The sequence below is a fragment of the Cnephaeus nilssonii genome (assembly GCF_951640355.1).
Source record: "Cnephaeus nilssonii genome assembly, chromosome: 12".
Classification (NCBI taxonomy): Eukaryota; Metazoa; Chordata; class Mammalia; order Chiroptera; family Vespertilionidae; genus Cnephaeus; species Cnephaeus nilssonii.
The window spans coordinates 4943980-4957871 of NC_137083.1; the positions used below are offsets into that span (position 1 = coordinate 4943980).

Below are 13892 nucleotides of genomic sequence, written 5' to 3' on the forward strand. Positions count from 1 at the left end.
ATGAGATTCGTGGGCTAATTCTCTTGTCAGAGTTTACTGTACTGTTGTAGGGATTCCTTGAGTTATTTACCAACGTTGCTTCTTTGGCCATTGGTCTTTGGGCCATGGGTGGTAAACACTGAAAAGTCTTGATAAATGTCCTGCCAAACTAAATTCAAACAGGAGGCTCTCCGCTGCTCCTCCTGTTCGTCAGACAGCCTCCTCCTGCGCAGTGCCAGCAGCCACAACCCTGAGGCACAATGGTGAAGGTCAGAGTGAACGGATTTGGACACATTGGGCGCCTGGTCACCAGGGCTGCTTTTAACTCTGGCAAAGTGGAAATTGTCGCCATCAATGACCCCTTCACTGACCTCAACTACATGGTCTACATGTTCCAGTATGATTCTACTTGTGGCAAGGTCAAAGGCCCAGTCAAGGCTGAGAATGGGAAACTTGTCATCAATGGAAAGTCCATCTCTATCTTCCAGGAGCGAGATCCCGCCAACATCAAATGGGGTGATGCTGGAGCTGAGTGTGCTGTGGAGTCCACCGGTGTCTTCACTGCCATGGAGAAGGCCGGGCTCACTTGAAGGGCGGAGCCAAGAGGGTCCTCATCTCTGCCCCTTCTGCGGATGCCCCCATGTTTGTGATGGGTGTGAACCATGACAAGTATGACAACTCCCTCAAGATTGTCAGCAATGCCTCCTGCACCACCCACTGCTTGGCCCCCCTGGCCAAGGTCATCCATGACAACTTAGGCATTGTGGAGGGACTCATGACCACAGTCCATGCCATCACCGCCACCCAGAAGACCGTGATGGCCCCTCTGGGAAGTTGTGGCGTGATGGCCGCGGGACTGCCCCGAACATCATCCCTGCAAGGCTGTGGGCAAGGTCATCCCTGAGCTCAATGGGAAGCTCACTGGCATGGCCTTCCGTGTCCCCACCCCCAACGTGTCGGTTGTGGATCTGACCTGCCGCCTGGAGAAAGCTGCCAAATACGATGACATCAAGAAGGGAGTGAAGCAGGCATCAGAGGGCCCCCTCAAGGGCATCCTGGGCTACACTGAGGACCAGGCTGTCTCCTGCGACTTTAACGTGACACCCACTCCTCCACGTTTGATGCTGGGGCTGGCATTGCCCTCAGTGACCACTTTGTCAAGCTCGTTCCCTGGTCTGACAGTGAATTTGGCTACAGCAACAGGGTGGTGCACCTTATGGTCCCCATGGCCTCCAAGGAGTAAGAGCCCCTGGACCACCAGCCCCAGCCAGAGGAAGAGGGCCCTCAGCTGCTGGGGAGTCCCTGCCCAGACCGATCCCCAACACACCGAGAATCTCCTGACCACCGTTTCCATCCCCGACCCCAGAAGAAGGGGAGGGGCGTAGCGAGCCCTCCTTTGTCGTGCACCATCAATAAAGTTCACTGTACCCAGCCAAAAAAAAATAAAAAATCCAAACAGGAGCGTACGTGGGGTGAAGAGGGGACGTGCAGTCCCTGGAGAGATTTTTTTTAAAGTGGGGTGGGGTGGCCAGACCAGAAGGGGACTGTGCAGCGAGTCAAGTTTCCATTATGGGGTGTATGCCCTCCACCACTGAACAGCAATATAATGACTGAAATGGGGACATGCTGGAGATGAACACCATGTCACAGAAGTGATCACAAGCTACGTAAGAGTGGACACACGGCTAACCTGGATGCCAGTCGAGTTCAGTGTTTGGTTGGACCAAGGCAGCAAGGTGAAGGCCAGTTGCATGTTTGGGAGCGTCCCCAACTGGGATGGACAACTGTGGGTTCTGCGGGCCTCTCCCGCCTTTTTAACGCTTCAGGCTCTCCAGCTCCCCCAGTCCCTTGGTTAGCGCGTGACCATCACCTCCAGCTTGGGCCTCCTGCATAACTCTCTGTTTGTTCTTCTCATGTGCATTTTGTCTCGCCTTGAATTCATTCTTCACTTAGTAGGATGAAGGTATAAAAACAACACCCTGACCATGACAATCTCTTAAAGTATTTCACTTGGAAAAGAAGACAAAGGAAAACAGAACACAAAAGGGTGTCAGTGCCTCCCCTTTACCCTTCGTGTATCCAGCTCTGTGATGTGACTCTCAGGCCTGCCCAGCGTGGGCTGTTTCCCACTGCTCCTAGAGCCCATGCTGATATCTTCACACTGCAACCAGGTGGACTTTTAAAATTCCCTTCTACACTGCGATTTCTTCTTCAAACTGCTTTTTCTCTTCTCTTTCGCCTCAGCCCCTTCCCCATTATGCAACCCACTTCCTGTCCCCCTTTTTGTGCTGGTTAACACATACTCTCCCTTCAGGTCTCAGCTCAGTCAGAAGCCCCCCAGGAGGCTTAGAGTGATGTTCGCATCCCTGCCCCCACAGGGTTCTGCCCCTTCCTGGGGTTACTAACTTCGGTCTGTCTTCCCAACTAGAAGCCAGAAGCCAGGAGGGGGCGCCCGTGATTCTCAGGCTCCCCATTGCAGCCTCTCTCACAGCAGCTCACCCTGAAGACAGTGAGTGCTCCTGGAGTTAACGAGTGATTGACAGAAAGGGTGCCCGTGCACAGTACACCTCCTTGTCTCTGGCTTGTCTGCCGGCGGCCCGGACCTTGTTATCTCGGGTGCAGCAGCTTCCTGAAGCTGAGGCCACTCTCTCTGTCCCCAGAGCTGTTGGAAGTCTGGAGTCAAGCCAACAGGAGCCTGATTCTAAGACAGGAAAAGAGAATGGATTCTTCAAGCAATAGATCAAGGAAATTGAGGCTGACGGGGGCAGAATTCTGAAGCAAATGACTGAATGCATTAGTAAATGCTCCAGGCCCGTCTGGAGTCCAATTAGTGGTGGTGGTTGTTTTAAAATGAATTAGGAATAAATATTTGTGAGCACTTAGAAAAAAGTTGATCAGCATAAGCCATCATTGATTAAAAAATAACAGGCTGTTTCTGCAGGTTGGGATTCCACTCACCCTCCTATCTCGGATTCCATGCACGTAAGGAAGGATAAAGGTTTGGGAAACACCCGATCGAGGAATGAAGATCTGGGAAATCCCCCCAGACACCTGTCCATCTGCAACAATGCAAAGCTGTCTCATAAGCATAGTCTAGCAAAACAGTTTAGACTTGGGGCTTCAGTGAGTTTCGTTGTCCAGCCCGCTCTCCCTCCCTGCTTCCTTTCCTCCTGCCCACCCTGAGACTGAGATGGCGGGCCCCTTCCCTCACCCCTGAGCTGTTTGAGGCTAAGCCCCGCCCGAGGGCTTCTGCACCTGCCAATGAGGGGCTGCACTGGCATTCTGACGCCCGTCCCTCCATGGCCCCCTCTGGACCCCACTGTGTGGCCTAGAGATTGAGTGGCTCCAGCTCTGTCCAGGAGCTGAAATAAAACCAGAGCAGTGATACTAGCTTTCTCCCCTATGGCTGCAAATTCCTACATGGAAAAGGAGGGGCTATTGCTCTCCTTTTTGGGGACTCTGTTACCATGACCAGTTGATTAGAAGACTGGTGTAGATCCTAATAGCTAACATTTATCAACTGCTTTCCTAGGCACTAAGAACTGCTTTCCCTGTCCTAAGAACTTGACATGTATGAACTCTTTTAATCCTCACTCAGCCCTCCTAGGAAGATGTGGTTTCCATCTCATGTGTTGCCACATGCATAGGGTAATGCAGCTGGTAAAGGGCAATGCTGGGATTTATACCCAACCATTGAGTCCAGAGTGGGAGACCTTACCCGTGGCACCACCACCCGACTGTGCCCACTGCAGACCACCAGTGGATCCCAGGGTGAAGGTGGATTTCTCTAAGGCCTCTGACACCTCTAAGATGTCTGTGAATACAGCGGGAAAGTAAGGCTTGGCTTTGTGCAGTTAAGAGGGTTGTTAGTAACTGAATGAACCAGTGAACCCAAAGGATACTGATTGCCGCCAGGGCAGAGGAGCCCCATCGTGGGGTCATCCAAGAGCCTGGTGCGCTTACCTAATGTGCGGATATGGGAGATACTGGGGTGCCCGAATCAAATCCAGAGGCTTGGAGAAGATGGACCAGGGCCTTTTGTCCCAAAGACCAACCCCATAAGCACGATATGTCCTAACAGGAACACAGCAAAGCATTTCAAGTCTTGCCCTTGCACCGGGATCAACAGTAAGATATATTTGAAAAATAATTGATAAAAGCTTAGGCTGTATTAATTACTTTTAAAAATTGTCAAGAGCTCAGGCTAACTGATTGTGTTAATTAGTTAATTAATTTATATGACAACTAAATTTTTTGAAAGGCCAGAGGCAGGTGTCCTTCAGGAGGAAGAAGGCTAAGATGAGAGAGATTTGAAACTGTATCACACGAAGATAAATTAGAGTGAGTGGGAATGTTGACTCCTCAGAAGAGAGCGTTTGGATGGGATGGGAAGCCATCTCCAAACATCTGAGGGGCCATCTCTTGGAGGAAGGATGTTGGCTGCAGAGGGCAGAGCTGGGAGCAAAGGTTACGGGGGGGTGGGCTTGTTTCACTGCTGTGTGAGATGGGGACACAGAGTTCCCCATCTGCTCTTGGGATAGTTTTAACAGCTAGTGTTGACTGAGGGCTCCGATGTCCGCACTGAAGTTAAGGTCTCTGTATGTCAGGTAGAAAGTTGTGGATCAAATGCATACTTACCACTCGGAGCGCCTCGCAGCATCATTAGTGAACGGTCCTTTTACCGACCGCTTGATAAGTGACCTCGCTTGATAGTTGCCCTGTTGACTGTTATTCTATCGCAGTAGTCTTTTATAGACAAGAAAATAGACATTAAATTACTTTCCTGCTTTTAGTTACTGGCTTATAATGATCTGGACCCAAGTATTCCTGCTACTAATACATTCTCCCAAGGTTACATACATAATAAGGGGTCACTCAGAAAAATAATGTGAGCTGCTAATGAAAGCCATCTGTGTAATCTTACTTTTTCTAGTATATATAAAAATATAAAAAGAAACCAGTGAAATTACTTTAAGTTTCCATCTCTCTCTCTCTCTCTCTCTCTCTCTTTCTCTCTCTCTCTCTCTCTCTCTCTCTCTCACACACACACACACACACACACACACACACTGTATAAATGTATATCTTAACCCAACACACTAACCCGATTGACTCTATTATCATTTGATGCCCAGCTGGCATGGCTCAGTGGTTGAGCGTGGACCTATGAACCAGGAGGTCACAGTTTGATTCCAGATCAGGGCACATACCCAGGTTTCGGACTCCATCCCTAGTGTGGGGCGTGCAGGAGGCAGTTGATCAATGATTCTCATCATTGATATTTCTCTCTCTCCCTCTCCCTTCCTCTCTGAAATCAATAAAAATATATATTAAAAATAAGCTATAAACATTTGTTCAAATGATGCAACCAACACTAAAATTATTAGCACCATTTTACATGCTGTTTTTCACACTAAGTCTCCTGTCTGTTTCCCACTAACTGAATATCTCAGGCAGTTCTAGCCACATTCAGGTGGTCAGCAGCTGCTCGGAGCTCTTGCTGCTAAAGAACAGCCAGCACAGGGTTACAATGTCAGCCTCCTGCGGGTGGGGGTGGGGATGGGGGTGGGTGGAGGGGGTGTGAAATTTAAAGAGGAGCTTTGCCTTCCACCTAGGACTCTGGTGCCTCTCTGTCCCCAGCTACCCCTTTTGGCCGTTGGAAAGAGTGCTTGCTCCTGCTTTTGCATTTTCTGGTGGAACCGACGGAGATATTTCTGACTTTGAAGAGGACAGATGTTTCTCCTGCAACCTTCCAACAAGCGTCCCTTCCCTCCTGGCAGCGAAGCTGGGAGCTAATGTGTTTGATTTCTGCTTAGACAATGACTGAAGTAGGTTGCATGAATTAAAAATGTACTCTTAAATACCACATTGGGGGTAGAACATCTTGCTTTTTGCAAAGTTATGCAAAACTCGGGAGTCCCTGGCTTCATGAGTCAGAAATAGAGCTGTAGTCCATAGGTGTGTAGGTCAGCGTCAGGAAACAGTAGACCTCCTTGTTCTGGGGTGACTTTTGCCTCCCCGCCCCCGGGGAGAGGCCAGGTGTCAACACAAACACACCAGCCTCTGAAGGTAGCTTTAAAACAACCCACCTTAGTTTCCCCCCCAAATTCCAAACCCGCTGCCCAAAAGGCAGGCGTGTGAAAGGGGCCACGCGCTGCGGGCCTCCTGGAGGGGGCGCTCGGAGGGTGAGGAGGTAATGAGCGCCTGCGAAAGGCCGCCCTGAGCTCATCCCAGAAGCCATGCTCGGCGCACACATTATTTGTAGCCGATCTGAGGCTCGCACGGTGTTTGACATTTACTTGTAAGCAGGGGGACTTCAAAAAGTGTGGGGACTCCCCTCCCCGCAACCATCCCGGTGAAGTGCAGGGGCCAGGCGCCGGCAGGCAGGGGGCGGGAGCAGCGGCCACGCGCCCCCGGGCGCAGGTGCCGGGCGGCCGGGCGCGGGCAGCGGCGGCTCGGAGCAGAGTTGGGGCCGGCGTGGACGCCTCGCAGACGCACACCGTGTCCCCGGCCAGCAGGAGGAAGGAAGAGGAAGTGGAGCAGCGGCAGCCGGCGCAGCAGCCGCCGCGCCGCCCCGGAGTGTAAGTGCGTGTGCTCCTCCGGCGAGCGCGGGCGAGGATGGGCACGGGATAGCGGCAGACCACCCACACCGCGCAGCCCAGCCCGGCAGGGCCACCGAGCGCCGGCCACCCGCCCGCGGTCCCGCGTCTCCAGAGCTGTGTGTGCAGGGAGCCTCCACCTCCGCGGCTGCTGTCCTGCGACCCCCGGCAGGTTCGTAAAGTTTCCCGGGCTGGCGCCGCGCCCCGGCTCGCTGACCTCAGCGCGGCCAGGGAGAGAGCTGGGGCTGGGACAGGGAGGAGGCTCCAGCTCCCGGGGACTCCGGTCGCCACGGAGACACTTTTGTTTCCTCCCCGGGGGCACCGAGGCTTGGGGCTGGATTGGGGGGTTGGGGGTGGCGAGGGCGCTGCGGGTGAATGAAGGCTGCAGGCGCACGGGCGCTCAGCAGTTGGGGAAGTCTGGACACTAGGGGAGCGGGGGGAGTTGGGCAGAGGGAGGCCCCCCCTCATCCCCCCATGGAGCACAGGGCCCGGGGCCGGGAAACCGTAGAGACGTTTGGCCAAGGCCGGCTGGAGCGGGGCGGGAGGATTGAGCTGCTGGTGCTGGGGGATTGGGAACGGGGCAGGCGGCGGTAATGGGGTTGGGGGCTTGGAGACCTGAGAGGCTGCGCCTGAGGAGGAACTGGCAGCTCAGACTCCCCGCTTTTCTCGGGAGCTGGCAGAGGGGAGGGAATCCCCCAGCGGGCGCGCTCCTGGGAGGGGGTGGTGATGGGCTAGCGGGATGGAGGGCCCCTGAGGAGCTGGAGGGGGTGGTCAGGGCAGCTGGGAGCCCCGGGGACCACTAAATACCCGCCTCCCGGGACTTACCGGAGTCCCCGCTGGGACCGGAAAGATGGTGTGTATGTGTGTTAGGGGGGCGGGGGGGGGCGGTATTGAATGGATGAGACCAGCATCCGAGAGGGGGCGCACGGGGCGCTCCTTCAGAAAAGGGGCAGCGAGCTCGGGGGCCTTAAAATCGGAGCGGAGGGTTGGCGGGTCGCAGGAGTAGCTTTGAGGAAGAGGAAACACAGAACTCAGCCTGCCCGGGGGCGCGCGTGTTCCCGGGCGCGCGCCGAGGGCAATGAGTGTGTGTGTGTGTGTGTGTGTGTGCGTGTGTCTGCACGCGCCGGTGTGAGTGTGACCATGGGACTGCAAGGGGCTCCGGAGCCCAGGGACTCCCGCTGAGTGACCCTCTCCCCCAAGGGGGCCTTTTGAAGTTGGCAGGGGTTGTTGGTGCTAGGACCTAGGGGTTGACCTAAAGCTGCAGGGCTTGGCCCCCGGTGGTGACCTGGCTCTGGGGGCCTCTGGACAGCTCCTGAGACTCAGGGAACATATTTTATGACGTCCTGTGCCCTGACCATGGGACTGCTCACACCGCTGGCCACGAATGATGCAGACCTAATTCATTATATTTTAGATTTCAGAGAACCTAAGACATGGGTTTCTGCCTTACTCAAGTAATTTTAAAAAAATATTTTTTGATTGATTTCAGAAAGGAAAGGAGAGGGGGAGAAAGATAATCATTGATCGGCTGCCTCCTACACACCCCCTACTGGAGATGAGCCTGCAACTCAGGCATGTGCCCTAATCCGAATCCAATAGTGACCTCCTGGTTCATAGGCCGATGCTCATCCGTTGAGCCACACTGGCAGGACACTCAAAGAATTTTTAAAAACTGGATGTACTGGTTGTCTTCTGGGGAAATTGTGAGGGAATGACCTGGAGCATTGGAACTCTGCAGGCGGGATGGTGCCAGGAGGGAAGGGGGCCAGGGAAGATGCTGGGAAGGTGTCAGGGCGGGGCAGGCTGGGAGACCAGCCAGGAACTGGGTCTGGTGGAAGGCACTGAGGACCTGGGGCAGTCACTGGGCTACAGGGTGGGTGGGCCTATTGATGGCCATATCCACCCTCCTCTTCCCAGGTCTCATCTCTCTGCCCTTCTTAACTGCAGCCACTCTGACGGCCTCACATTCTTCTTTATCACCACACTCTCCCCAGGGCCTTTGCACATGTTGTTCCTCTTGCACAAGGAGCTTTTCCCTACACGTCCAGATGGCTCCCTGCCTCGCCTCCTTCTGGTCTCTCCTCAGTTGTCAGCGTACAGGTGGCCTTCCCTGAACACCTCATACAAAATAGCAACTTGCCACTCCCTGGTTCTCTTAAGTTACCCAATTCCCCCCTTACTACTTAATTATATACCCATTTGTTTATTTGATTATTGCGTGTCTCCCCCGTTAGATGGCAGTTCCATGAGGGCAGGGGCCTTGTCTTGTTTGCAGGTCCAGAGTCCAGACTGACTCCCAGCAGAGTAGGTGCTCAGTAAATACTTGTTGACTGACTCAGTTAGAGATGCCCATTACGGGCGATGCTCACCAGGGAAGTATGCCAGCAGAATATTGTAGCATCGGGGCAAGTAAGAAGCCCAGGCAGCAGAACTGCTCTTTCTGCCGTGCGCTCGCTCCTGTGCCCCGCTGCTCTTCCCGCAGACCCCTTTCTGCCTGGAGTAGACCCCTCCCTTAGAATTCCCGCCCAAAGAAAGGAACCGAGTGGCTCCTCGGGGGAGTGGTAAACAGGTACAGATCTTCAAAAACATACAGCCACTCCGGAGCTGGTGCTCACCCCTCTCCTTGGAGACAGTCTTTTCCAAGGGTGTTGCTTTAGCCAAAGAAACACTCCCCTAGGAAGAAGCAGACTTACACTGTGTCCCACCCTGCTCTCCCAGCAGGTGGAGGTGGGGGCAGTGGAGGAGCGGAGGTGAGAGAGGAAGGAGAGGGAGGGAGAAAGGAGAAGCCGGTGGCAGATGCAGCGGGGCAGAGAGAAATGCCCAGAAGAAAATGAAAGAGAAAACAGATGAGGGGCTTCTACTGCACTGCTAAATCGTAAGCGTTGATTAAATTACAGTGTTGAGCTAGGACAATCCTTAAGTGTTTCACAGTAATTTACCCCCTGTGGGTGTTTGGTGTGAATGGGTGGGGAGAGGTGGAGAAGTGCTTTGAAGCCCTTTGCAGAGAGGAAGTGGCTGGGGGCGTGCCAAGGAGCTCAAGTGTATGCTCACTTGCTTAGGTAGCACCTTCCTGAACCCGGAAGGTCTGGAGGCGGTGGTTCCCATGGAGGGCTCTCCCTGTCCGGATCTCAGACAGTAGGTACCCTTCAGGCTTGTCACCGAAGCCTGCAACCACAGTTTCATGCCGGAAACCATCCGAGTGGATAGTTTGGCTTGGAAGACATTCATTCTGTCGAAGTTGGGAAGGTGGGGAGTTACTGTACACCACAAAGCCTCGACTGTTCGCCCTCATTACGCAAGGAGTTCTGTCTCCTAGTCAGCCAGTCCAGGGTTCCTAAAGTGAGGGTCGCAGCCCAGGCGTGGATCTCAAATCTCCATTGATTAGGTCCACACCAGCAGTTTGACACACGAGAGGAGAGACTACAGTGGAAAATGGAGTGTTTCAGAAAACAGACATAGGATCTTAGTGTCAAGTGTTATTGCTTAACTAGAAGCCCGGTGCACGAAATTCGTACGTGGGTAAGGTCCCTAGGCCTGGCTGGTGATTAGGGCCGATTGGGGCCTTCTGGCTGCCGGCTGGGGCCTCCCTTCCCAGGCTGCCAGCTGCTGGCTGGGGCCTTCCTTTGTTCTGCGCCGCCCCCTGGTGGTCAGCACACATCATAGCAAGCGATTGAACTCATGATCTCCTGGTGGAACTCCTGAGGGGACAATTTGCATATTAGGCTTTTATGTATATAGATAGATGTGAGTCATGGTAAAAAAAAAAAAAGTATTTATTCTGAAGGCCCTAGGAATCTACCTTTGAACCAGTTTGCAAGAGATTCTGACGAAAGTGGTCATAGTGCTGTACTTTAAGAAATGCTTAGCTGTCCCCTCCCCTTACAAAAAGCTGTTGGCTTTATCTCCTGAAGAGAGGTTATTTCCAAATGTTGGATCAGATGCCATAAATGCAACAGCCGTGGACTTCACTTTGAAACACTTCTGTTTCCAGAACTTGGTGGAGTGCTAGGCCTCATTTTCACTTCGGAGACACGGAGAAGCAGGACATTCGTTCATGATACCTCTCTGGCTTCAGTTAGAGTATAAAGACTGAAGATGTTCTTTTCTGTCCAACTTTCAATTTAAAGCTTGCTTTTGAGGTCTTTGGAACTTTGCTCAACTTTTCCGCTCCTATTTTACACCAAGGATTACCCCTTTCGCATGATTTTAATTACTCTCAGAGTATTGCAGAGACAGTAGTCATCTCTTTGGGGGGCAGGCACACTACGGGCCACATAATTAGATGAAGCATTGCAGCTGACCTGGCCTGGGGACTGGCCAACCAGAGAAGAAGGAGGCTCAGAACTATGCACTGTCCCAACCATCTAGGGGACAGAGTGTGGCTCTGGTCATGTGTGTGGCCTGTGGAAGCATGTGAATGTGCCTAGCACGGTGTTTTAGGTCCAGCAGAACCGGCCTGAACACACGCTGCAACGCTGGTTGGAGCACTCAATTTTCTGGATAACTTAGGAGGCCTGAGCGCTAACAATCGGAACTCATTGATAACAGCCAGAACTGAAGCCTGCAAACACTGGCATGATCCACGGTGAAGTTAGCCTGAGACTTAGCACTCTAGGAGCCGTGTGGGAGAAGGGATGCTAGCTCACCAAACAGAACTCACAGCATCCATTGGTGAGTGCCGAGTAGAGAAATTAGGTGTGTAAATAGGGGATGATTTGCAGCCAGTGCTCTGGGCCCCCACAAACCCTGATTTCCGGAACCTGAGCAAGATTATCATTGGAACCTCAGTTTTAGGAATTGAGACTACAGTCTTGGCTGTTTTCGTTCCAGTAGTTAATGCGGGGAACAAAGTCCTCGGTGGGAAGCACTGGAAAACCTACCACTCGTGTTGGGAGCGTTGTGCCTGCTGGATAAGGAGCGGGGTCTGGGGCCAGGATCAGGGAAGGCCTGATTGAGCGCTGCCCCCAGTGGGCATGAAGTCACAGCATCCGTGGGACATTTTTCTGCTTGTGCCGACAGCTGACACCCTCCCCCCTGGTATGCTGCTTGGAAATGATGGGAGACAGCCAGTATAGCATTGTCATCCAATTTTATAGGCATGGCTTGGAGGAATGAAATGTCACGGGTGTTTGGAGAGTAGATCTGAGCCGACACCGGCTTCTGGGCCTCTTTTCCCTGCTGCTTCTGTCCTGTGGGTCTCGACGCCTGTGTTCGTTACTTGCTCCTCTTGTTGTTTTCCTGGACTGCCCTAGTCTGAGGTCAGGACCCCCAGATTGAGCTGTAGTGCACTCCTGGTGTATCCTGGGTGCTGATGGGTGTGCCCAGGGTTGCCACGGCATCCAGGGCTGTGGCCACCACCCCTGAGGCCCAGTTTTTCAGAGCTGGCACCTGCCTTTGGATAGCTCACCCTAAAGTTGACCTTCTGAGCATTGAGAATGGAGCCTGCTCTCAGAGACAGCATGCCTATCACCCAAGCTCATGCTAACGCAGCATATAAGCTAGGATGCAATTCATTAACCAAAAACGAGAATGTTGTTTGCCAAGGACAATAGAAACATATTCCTTAGCCAACACGTTTTTCTCTATGGATGAGTCGTCATGAAAGCAAAAACATGGGACCATTTTGGGGGAGCCAACTGGGGTGAGGGAATAAATACACTGAGAGTGTTTTCCTGCTGGCCATACTTTGGCTACCTCTCCGGACCTGCGGGTGAATACCAGCTCAGGGGGCCGGAGACCGCAGGGCGGTTTCCCCCGGGAGGTGCCGAGGCTACGGATTCTGTTCTTTTCTACTCGCAGGCTGCTGCCCAGGTGACGTCGACCTTTATTTCAGGCGATCTTAACCTCCGCATTTTTCACTTTGGGGCTGGATAATTCTCTGTTGTGGGCCGCCCTGTGCATTGTAGGGTGTTCATTAGCATCGCTGGCCTCTGCCCTGGAGATGCCAGGAACCGCACCAGCTGTGGTCACTAAAAATGCCTGCACCTGGCATTGCTCTGGGTGGGGCGCGGGGGGGGGGCACCCTCCTCCCAGGTGAGAACCACCGCTTGGTTTTCTTGCTCTGTTAGACCTTCCTGTGCCATCAGACAAGCCAGACTTTTGGCAACAGTTACAAGGGCCCCGTTTTCTGTTTACAGGTCATTCCTTAGAGCAGGGGTGGGGAACCCTTTTTCTGCCCAGGGCCATTTGGGTATTTATGACACCATTTGTGGGCCATACATTACAAAATTATCAACTTACAAATTAGCTGCTATATTTGGTCAAACATTTAATTAACTCACCCCTAATGCCTCGGCAGGGCCAGACCAAGTGATTTCTCTGGCCTTACACGGCCCCCGGGCCGGATGTTCCCCTCCTCTGCTTAGACTGCAACTGGGCATAGTTACAGGTGGTGGTCTCACTCCTCCTGGCCATTCCTTTCGTCCAGATGTCCTCTCGAGCTTTCTTCCCTCCTGATTGCCATGTCTTCCTCACCCACATTGGTTTCAAGTTCTCATTTCACGTCTGTTTCTTCCTGGCATCCCTGGCCGGAGAAGACTGTACCTAGTGATTTTATGTCGCGGTTTCCTTTGCGGCCTTGGATTCTGTCCGCCGGCTCCCGCGGCAACTACCACCTGTGCACAGTGGGAGTAAGATAGGCGTGTGAGGGAGGGAGGGGTCCAAGCCCAGCTTGGCTCCTCCGCAGGCCTGTGTCGCAGGACTCAGGAAACGTCGCATGGGAACGAATGACGGGGCGGTCGGCCTGCTCCTCTGCTTGTAAGACGCCGCTCGGCTGGCTGCTTAGTGATGGATATTGATGTTCCGTTTAGTGTGACCAGGACCTCGCAGCGGGTCAGGGAGAAGCGTGGCGGGGCTGCTGCACGGGGAGCCCTTTCCACTCGGCCCCTTAGGTTTCTGCCACGTCTACTGCCCAGGCCGGCGTCTGTCCCTTTGGGCACCTGCGCGCGTGGCCGCAGTTGCTGTGGCTGCAGAGCAGCCTCCGTGCCTCGGGCGCTGGAGCCGTATCGCTGGCTGTGGACTCGGTCTGTCCCCGGCAGCAGCCTCCAGTTCCAGCCCTGTCGCCAGCCTCCGCCACCCTCCGCCCTTCCTTCCGCCCTTTGTGACTGTTTGGGTTTGCACTGCGTTCAGAGAGCCAGCGCTGGCTCTGGGCTCTGTGGCTGAGCGGGGCTGGATGAGCTGTATTTTCCAGGCTGCCACACACCATTACCCCTCATTTCGAAGCACAATACATTTCCAAATCATTTTTTTCTCCTGATTTTAGGCTTTTTAACCCAAATGCAGAGCCACAGCTGGCTCAGCCCTTGGCCCTCACAA

The 13892-nt window shown here is 53.5% G+C and overlaps 1 protein-coding gene and 1 pseudogene across 2 annotated transcripts in view; both read left to right on the forward strand.

Moving 5' to 3' along the window:
* Positions 1-218: 218 nt before the first annotated feature.
* LOC307108176 (glyceraldehyde-3-phosphate dehydrogenase-like) lies at positions 219-1222 on the forward strand (annotated as a pseudogene). Its single transcript has one exon. The product of its transcript is annotated as a glyceraldehyde-3-phosphate dehydrogenase-like (transcript).
* A 5390-nt stretch (positions 1223-6612) lies between these two features.
* Positions 6613-13892, forward strand: part of ELMO1 (engulfment and cell motility 1) — a 403454-nt gene continuing 396174 nt past the window's right edge. The window contains exon 1 of the mRNA XM_079786562.1: positions 6613-6750. The gene's annotated coding sequence lies outside the window, so the exon portion shown is untranslated. The remainder of the gene's footprint in view (positions 6751-13892) is intronic.